Source organism: Cibotium barometz, chromosome 14, assembly GCF_041138505.1.
Source record: "Cibotium barometz isolate CiBa-2024 chromosome 14, ASM4113850v1, whole genome shotgun sequence".
NCBI lineage: Eukaryota > Viridiplantae > Streptophyta > Polypodiopsida > Cyatheales > Cibotiaceae > Cibotium > Cibotium barometz.
This window is the reverse complement of record NC_141059.1, coordinates 50594654-50604405: the sequence shown is the minus strand read 5'-3', so window position 1 is coordinate 50604405 and position 9752 is coordinate 50594654. Positions and strand designations below refer to the sequence as shown.

General features: G+C 38.4%; 1 long non-coding RNA gene across 1 annotated transcript; it reads left to right on the top strand.

The window, feature by feature from the left end:
- The first annotated feature begins 4757 nt into the window (after positions 1 to 4757).
- On the top strand, positions 4758 to 5613 carry LOC147632148 (uncharacterized). The gene is made up of 3 exons (XR_015267279.1): positions 4758 to 4967; positions 5050 to 5309; positions 5406 to 5613. It is a non-coding gene; the product is annotated as an uncharacterized LOC147632148 (long non-coding RNA).
- Positions 5614 to 9752: the final 4139 nt, after the last annotated feature.

Genomic DNA, 9752 nt, shown 5'->3' with positions numbered 1-9752 from the left:
TATCCATTTATCCTAGGTAAACCATGGCTAATGAGAATGCGAGCTTTGCAGGATTGGGAAAATGGAAAGTTAATTTGCAGGAATGAAAATCGTAAGAAGATTATCTTTTACATGAAGGAGCAATGAGACGAGAGGAGATAAATGAAGAATCTTCTCAAGGTGAAACAGAGGAGGATTGGACCGATGACACCTCAGAGGAAGAAAGCAGCAGTAGCACTATGGAAGAGGAGTCTTCCATTGAAGTCACGGGGGTAAGATTCAGAGAAAAAGACAAAGAGACACCCTGTCAAGGTTTGGAGGAGGTAGGCTCTCAAGAGAAGACCAAATTGTGCATGATGAAGAAATGTTTGATGCTATGCTCTCAAAAAAGCTTACCCAATGCCTCCCTTGTCTCCTCATTTATGCACGCCAACAAGCACCATGCCTATGGAGAGCATTGGTCTGCAACCATTCAAGCCGAGCATGACTTTTTGCAGCCTTGCGTGCCTCTTGCGCAAGCTTAGATTGTTGGGCCCGCTCCCTAACCGATACCCTTCCAAAGGTTGTGCGATAAAACCAATTGAACATCTCTTGTAGATAGTTTGTACGTGTTCCTCCTGCAGAAGCTCCACCTCCATGTCTTGTATTTTTGAAATAAACCCCTCTTGCGCTTTATAATGTGATTTCTCCATCCCTTGGGTACTCCACATGTCGAGCGATCCATACTTACGAAATACGCACCATGCGCATAAACTATGTGTTGTACACATGACAATAGAATTTAATTAGAAAAAGTCAAGATTAAAACACCAGTTTATTTTTTTACTGTACTACTTACCATATAGTGTGTTACTTTACTCTCTTCCCAAGCACCTAGCACACTTTTGGTGAATTCTATGATATGTTGTTGGAATGATGCTCGTTCTTGGGCAGTTGTGCTACTTTGATTCATAATGCGAACCATGTTATATATTGAAATTTATCCAAAGCTATTTGCGCATATTTACAAGAGCTGGCATTGGACAATCTACATTTGTGGTGATTGCACATAGGTCTCTCCAGAGTCCCCAAGTCTTCTTTGAATTCTCTATGTTTACTAGCTTCTCCAAAAATATCCTTGCCTTTGATCTAGTCATGGAGACCTTTTGAGCAACCCCGTATGACATACCAGAGGTGTGCTTATTCACTTTAATTTTCACGTTTTTGCCATGGCAGCCCCCAGAGAATTCAAAAGATGCTCTGATTTACCAAGGGCTGTAACTTTCCTCTCTTGTGTAGGCATTGTGAATGCATAATCGATATGGCACTTAAGCAATCGATCAAAGATTATCATGAATGCATGAAGTGTGCAAAAGTGAATATTCTTTAGTGGAAAATTAATGATGGGGCTCCAATTTGAATTCATGTTTGGTTCTCCTAGCATATCACAAGACATGACACCTTCCACCCATCTTGCATTTGGTTGTTCCTCATCTTCATTTCATCAGTTGACTCGGTTGGATCTACTTGAACTTTCCTATGTTTTCTACATCTAAAAGTTGACCATCAATTTGATTTTTGATTACATCTATTATATCCAGGGAGTCCTTTCAAACATCCATGTCAATACCTCATGTGTCTCCTTCGGTACCTCGAATACACCAAGCCACCAAATCTCTTTCTCAGATTGCACACTAAAACTTGGTTTGGTAGTCTTTTCCCATGCACAGATCATGGCCTCATTCATGATCGTAATGCTCATACGTTCCAGCTTTCGACCTTTCTCAATTTGGCACTCATCTAGCTTGACCACAAATGAAAGTGTGCTCCCCAAAACTGCAAATAAATGATAATTTACAATATTCAAAACAAAATAATCGTCTTCATTTTCTACTGAAAAACATGAATAGTAGCAATTGCAAGTTCTCACCTTCTGGTGAAAGACCATAGAACTTCACCATAGCTTGTTGTAGTCTCTCAATATGAACAAAGATGTTAATGTAAACATCATAGTGAAATTATGTACTTGTTGTCTTGATTGTCTTTCTGCTCGGCCCTGTGTCTAATGTTAGTGTGCCCTCAACGTGATAAAACTGTCCTATAGCTTGCTGCACATCATCATTATTGATATGCTTAACATTGTGAATCACCTTGAGTGTAGGAAACAAAGTGCCAGTGATTCCTTGTCTTAGAAATGCATCTTTTACAACCTGACAGATTGCTTGGTACCCTTTCATGCTGATTCCAGCCGTATCACAAGCATGTTGAATTAATGAAGAATCGCGATGGAGGTGGTAATCTCGCTCACTACATTGCTGACAACAGCTTGGCATATTTTAGGATGATGAGGGTCAGTAATAATTGAGAGAATATCCTTGGTATTCAGAATGGCTTTGACCAAATCCTTCCATCCCTCTTCATTAGAACCACAAACCTCTTGCAGAAAATTCCTGGCAGAACACAAATCATGACTATTTTGTTTAAATCACTGAGTGCATATAATGAAAGTTTATGTTACTTACTTTGTTGTACGAATCCTTGTCTTCCGTGCTCCACCTTTAAACGCAAGAGATTCTATACCAGCCAATGTCTTTTTGCGTTCACGAGCACCATTTGGTGTTGCTTTGAGTCGTTTGATAAGTTCCTCTAGCCTTTGAATCTTTGCATCCTTCTCCACATTCTCTACGAGGATCTCTTTCATTTTATCTGATGATGTTTTAAGTCCTTTTTGACATTGTAAAAGGATGAATTGTGATGCTTGCAATTAAGATTGGAGAATATGGGTTTGCTAAGCTCCACTTGTAGTCAATCTTCTACAGTATCCTAACAAGCCAAGCTCTCCTTCACCAACAATTGCATAAAAGATAATAAATTACGGAAAGGAGGGTTTGCTCTTAATGGAGGGTCAACTAGATAGAGATGCCCATCCAACCCAAAGATCTACATTTTTCTCCTTAGCTATCCTACGAGCTTGGAAAGATTGTGCATCAGTAGGATGGGTTTTTTTAGAGCTGCCATAATCTTCAGGAATACGAATGTGAAAATCAACCTTCCGTTTTCTAGCTTCACAAGGGGCTACACCCACAGCTTGCAAAGGCTCCATAGCTAAGCAGAGGAAGAAGCTAAAGCAGAGAGATCTTCATAGGGAGGGAGAGAGAGAGAGAGAGAGAGAGAGAGAGAGAGAGAGAGAGAGAGAGAGAGAGAGGGAGTGAGTGAGAGAGACTGTTAAAACTTTGCTGTTGCAGGTTTAACACAAATCGGTTTTTCTAAGTAGAAAATGATATTTTTGATATACAAATATACTAACATGGAGTTTTTCATTAACTAAAAAATAATAATTTTCGGGGTCCCCACAATTTCGGGATATCTGACAGTTAGTTATGTTTATGGGGTTGTGAGGACCTGACAGTTAGTTATGGATGTACTCGCTCCTAACAGGCTTATGACGTGACCCTTGATTTACAAGCTTTTTGGAGGAAAAAAATTATTTTCATTATACATATTGGTTGGGTGGTGTTTTTTTCACCTCAAAATGTAAAAAATAAAAAATAAAAAAATTTCACTTTTTGGGACCCACCTAGATACGAGAATGTTTTGCTGATGTGGAAGGGAGATATGGTGGGAGTAAATGAGAAAGGAGATTTCAAAACTGACAAGAAAGATTCAATTTATAGAGAGTGAAGATAAAAAATTCAAAAAGTAAGAGAGAAAGTATGAGAAAAGTCAAAAAGTAAGAGAGAGAGTATGAGAATATTCCCTTTAAAAAGTGAAACTAGGGGGTATGGCTGATGTCGCAAGGCAAAAAATAGGGGCCATCATAGCATTTGTCTCCCTTAAGCCCAGCTTTTTAAGCTCTAATCCCTAAAAAATTAGGAATCCTTAGGAGGCCCTTTATAGGTCCAAAAAATTCATAATGTTAAGATCTAGGTAATTCTAGTGCTAAAAAAATAGCAATATAGTGTATTTTTACTTGTTGAAATAAATCAAAGAAAGATGATCAAAGATTTTTGAAGGCCTCTCCTCGCACCATTAGGTGTGTGATTAAAAGAAATGAACCTCTTGTGACCAAATAAAAGGGGGAAATGTTTTTAAGACCTAGGTAGTACTAGTGCTAAAAAAGGGCAATATAGTGTATTTTTACTTGTTGAAATAAATCAAAGAAAGATGATCAAAGATTTTTGAAGGCCTCTCCTTGCACCATTAGGTGTGTGATTAAAAGAAATGAACCTCTTGTGACCAAAAAAAAGGGGGAAATGTTTTTAAGAGACCTAGGTAATACTAGTGCTAAAAAAGGGCAATATAGTGTATTTTTACTTGCTGAAATAAATCAAAGAAAGATGATCAAAGATTTTTGAAGGCCTCTCCTCGCAGGGGAAATGAACCTCTTGTGTGACAAAAAAAGGGGGAAATGTTTTTAAGAGACCCAGGTAATACTAGTCCTAAAAAGGGCAATATAGTGTATTTTTACTTGTTGAAATAAATCAAAGAAAGATGATCAAAGATTTTTGAAGGCCTCTCCTCGCACCATTAGGTGTGTGATTAAAAGAAATGAACCTCTTGTGACCAAAAAAGGGGAAAATGTTTTTAAGACGTAGGTAATACTAGTGCTAAAAAAGGGCAATATAGTGTATTTTTACTTGTTGAAATAAATCAAAGAAAGATGATCAAAGATTTTTAAGGGCCTCTGCTCTCACCATTAGGTGTTTAAATCCAAGAAGAGAGAAGACACAACCAAGTCACAAAACGACAGAACCCCACCCGTTAGAATAGACAAGGGCCTTGTCGCGACCACACATTGGAGGCTTCAACAGCAGGTGATGGGAATCACGCCCTTCCAACTCACCGAAGCCCATTGTTTAATCTCAAGCTTATCACGATCCTGGGTATTTTAAGGCGGTGATTAAGGCGCTTTAAGGCAGTCTCAACTCGCAATCACGATCGTGGGTAATTTAAGGCGGTGATTAAGGCGCTTGAATCAAGCGATTGGCTAATTGTGGTGGTAGTCTAAGGTATTGTGTGTGAGCCACCGTCGTTAAGAGGTTGGTAGTGTGGTCTCTGCAGGTGTAGTAACTGCGGGTGCTGTTGTTGCAGGTCGAGGCGAAGATGTGCTACGAGGTGAAGTGCAGTACGTGCAGCAAATCGACGTGGGCAGGATGCGGCCTTCACGTGGCTAGCGTGTATGCAAAAATAGGCCAAGGCCAGCATTGCATGTGCAAGACTTGGCCCGGCGTCGCCACTCATCAGACCCCTCCCTCCCCATCAGCTGGACGCAAGCCGCCGGATGCTCCACCACAGCAGCCGCCTGCGGCCAAGGAACACGGCCACTCCTCCTCCACAAGCTAGTCAATCCTGTGAGTGCTGGCCCGGTTCATTAGCGTTTTCTCCATTATTTCTTGCCCCTGCTCTCCGCGAGAGAATCAAATTGCTTGCTGCTTGTTGAAATACAGGCTTGAAGCTCTCATGACGGCAGTTCGCACTACTTTGGCGACTGCAATAAAGCTTTCAGAACAATAAAGCTGCACCGCGTTTGCAATAATTGTTAGAAATCGGTAAGCAGGTAGCGGTCAAAGACTCCTTGACCTTCCATGGCTTAGGTCTGCATGATACCTCTTGTTATCAAGTTTATTTCCCTTAATTTATTGTCACGTTTGTCAAGCTTTTTCAAAGTCCTACAAAACGGAAATTATCAAAATTTCAGAGAATTCTTTTCATAAACATTTATTACAAATGGCAGTTGGGTAAGAGGAATTTAACCCTAGAATTAGGTTAAATGGCCACGTATAGATTAACTTGTGTATTTGAACTTTTTTATATTTTTTACCAATGATGTTAATGGCTTATAAGAGGAAGTTTTTAATGGCTAACTTAATTCTAGCTATTGTTGCTTTGTGTAAACGCATATTTAAGGAGATCTTTTGGGTTAAATTGCCACAATTCGAGGTCTCTTATGTACTAATCTTAAACAACAGGACTCTCTCTCTCTCTCTCTCTATATACACACACACACACACACACACACACACACACACACACACACACACACACACACACAAGACAAGCTTATGTATTGGCAAATGTCCCTATCAAAATAGGCGAAGGAAATTTTAATGCAACATGCAATTTCTTTGCGAGATGCAAATTATAGGTTGTAGAGATCATTGAAAAAGCATTTACATTTTGGTGAGGCCATTTTTTTCATGATCAACAAATAAGCCAAAAGAATTTATCTAGAATGGAGCAAGTGTTTGATTTTATAGTTTGTGAAAGGGTCATAAAATAAATATATAGGAATTTAGAGACAACACATCGATTATTATCGTATTGGAGATCATGAAAAGTTCTTGATATCTTGATGGAAGAAAACATCACATAAATTTTGATAGAATTGAAAACATTTCAAATTTTGATAAATTGGACTTGATTTTTTGAGCATCGTAGATGAAGTTATGATTTACGCAGTAAAGTACACTTTTCAAACAAATTTGCCAATAAATTAAATTTGGAGTGAATTGTGATACTAGTTATATCCATGTTAGAGGTTATAATGATACACCTCTTACCCAACCTAGAGCCCCAATAGATTAAAATCTTGGTTTATATTTAAAATATGGGGTGAAAAATAGTCGAAAGCTCTATTTGGTGATTTAATATGAGCATATTTTTTTATTGTGGGAATAAGATCCTTTTTTGTGTTTGAATGTAGTCGTCAAAACATCCAAATGAGACATATGTGTTTTGATATTTGGAAGTGCCCTTAATAATTGGATCAAAATTGGCATTCAAGCTAGTCAAAGAATCTTGCATTGAGTTGCATTGAGCCCTTAGGATAACCTGGTGCATAGTGCATTGGTGCATGAATAACTAATAGTAACGTCAAGTGGTAATTGGTGCAAATTATGGGCTACAATAAGCATGTGTAAAATCTTTGATTAAGCAAGCTTAAAGGCACCGATGAATATTTTTCATGATGCTGATTCCAAAATTGCTTTAATACTTGACCAAGGTGCCAAGTAGATGGGATTTGGGCACTCCAAGTGCTTGATCAAGACCTCCTCGTTCTCTCTTTTATCTTGTGATCTATGAGTAAATAACATGTGCACGATGATGATGATATTCTACTTCACATGAGTTTGTTCTTTTTCCGTCTCTTGTGATCATGCTCATATATCTAAATCAAAATTGGCATGCTTGGAACTTTGATTCTATGTTGCTAATGCTTGAAATTAAGATGCTTTGGTCTTTGATATGTTCCATATTGTTGAACTACTAGAACCAAATTTTTTTTGGTATTTTCAAGATTACATGCATTTTCCCAAGGAAGGGCACATTCCCTCAGTCTTCTGAATTTTGTGGAGAGAAAGTGTGCTAGCTCTCTAGCCACATAAAAATGTGGTTATAGCCACATAAGAATGTGGTTATATATATGTATAAGTACTTTTTTATCCAATTATATATTGTTTATATATTTTTAGCTCTTCCACTTGAATAGTGTGTTCCATTTTACTTTCAAATTGTTTATGATTGGCATCTTGAGTACACATCTTGCACTAGTCGCAATTTGGTCTAACCAACACTGTGAAACATTTTAAACAATCATGTGCAACATCATACAAGGATTATCTTTGAAAACCTCTTGAGGGCTTCATGGATTACCTTTGTGTCAATTCAATGTGAAACTTTAATGTAGAAAGCACATCTCTGTTGTCTCAAGAAGGTGCTTGAGAGGTGTGGGCTATACAAAATCTCCCTTAACACACTATGAAGTATTAATTCTAAATGAGAGATAGAGTCATATTAGGACACATTGTCTCAACCAAAATAGCATTTCAACTGTCAATAGTAAGGTTGGGCTTATGCTTGAGCTGCTACCTTCCCCAATAAACTTAAAATGTGTCTAGTGATGCTTATGGGACACGTCGACAACTATTATTACTAAGGTTCAGCACCCTCTATGCAAGACCCTTTTATCATCTACTCAATGTCTTTGAGTGGACCAAACAATGTCAGAGAGCTTACTAAGTGCTCAAGAAAGCTTTAGGCAAGTGCACCAATATCATCTTCCATGTGCACATAGATGCCTTTGCGTTTGCTATCAATTGATGCACTAACATTGAGTTGGCATATCATCTTCCATGTGCACATAGATGCCTTAGCATTTGCTATTGATGACCAATATTGAGTTGGGATATCATCTTCCATGTGCACATAGATGCCTTTGCATTTGCTATTGGATGTTTACTAGCACAACCTAGAGAGCATAACAACATGGATGCTTACTAGCACAACTTTTGCATTTGTTACTAGCATAACTTAGAGAGTATAACATGGTTTTCCCTATTAGCTTTTCTAGTTCCGAATCGAATGAGGCGAAGTAGAATGAGAGAAAAGGCTTGGTTGGCCATGATGAAGAGGTAGCACCATTTTCTACTAGCAAATAAATATGTATTTTTTGAACCATCAAGTGCTTCTCTACATGGTTAATAAGCTATGCATTGTAGGTAGCACTAAAGGCAACAAGATTGCCTGATGGCTTTAGATTATGACTTCATTTATTGTGACTATGCAAATGGACTCTCAACACATTTATGCCAATCTTTTATTATGGATAACAAACAAATAACTGCTAATTCAAGAACAGGTGTAGACAATAAGCTACCCCATTATTTCAAGCATGCTTAGTTCTAGAATGGGATGAGGAAATTGCATATCACTTGGCAAATGGCCTACCATAGTATAAGTTGATCATCAAAGATCAAGCTAGATGCCTTATCAAGAAGGCACCTGGCTATCAATTTTGATAGTTGTAAAGACTTACAAAAGAGGCAAGGATGGGATGTCATGCCAAACAGAAGATGAATTTATCTCTACCTTGTAACAAAGAAGATGAATGAGATGTGTTATGCAATAAAGAAGATGAATTTATCTACAAGCCCACTTTGGGGTGGTTAGATGATACTTTATACCACTGTTAACCCCATTTTGGGCTTAACAAATACTACATATGATGCCACATAGAGGCCTCTTATTGTCTTTTCAGAAAATCCGTCAATATTTTCGGGTTCCATGTGGATATGTACAATTATGGGAGAAGGTGAAGGAAATACTTATACCATTTGGTGATATTCCTCAGTTGGAGGATCAACAACCTTAGCTAGATTGGGCATTTAGAAAGCCTCAGGACATTGTCCAAACGTATGAAAAATCAAGTGTACCATATGATGGTGGAAGATAAGTGCTGGATCATTGAAAAGGCTAAGGTATGGAACATCAGGAAGAGTGGGGATCAGTGGAAGGAAGTAAACTTACAGGAGGGCTGGTGGTCTAAGATTCCATATCAAGGAAAGGTGTTCCTATGGTGCATGATAGTTGGATGCCTACCATTGGGGGACCAATTGCGAAAGTGGTGGACTCTGTGTTTTGTACTACATGATGGGAAACATGCCCGCATATTTTCATTTCATATTTGGTGGCAAAGAAGGTGTGGGATTTCCTTTTTCATGTATGGAATCCGTTGAAAGATAGGCCGGTAAAGGTTAAAGACTAGATTTTTGGCAAGATTTTGAATGGGTAAAACATTTAGTTTTCTTTCATTTTTTCAGGTGGACAGGTTTGTGCAATATCTGGTTAACTAGGAATGCCTTCATATTTGATGCAAAAGTTGGTATTACAGCTCACATACGTCGTATAAAAGGGCTACTATTGTCGCAAGTATCTTCCTTGCAGTCAGCTCATTTGGTGGAGAATGACACGGCTATATATTGGATGAGGGTACTCCGAGCTACACGTGTGGTTCA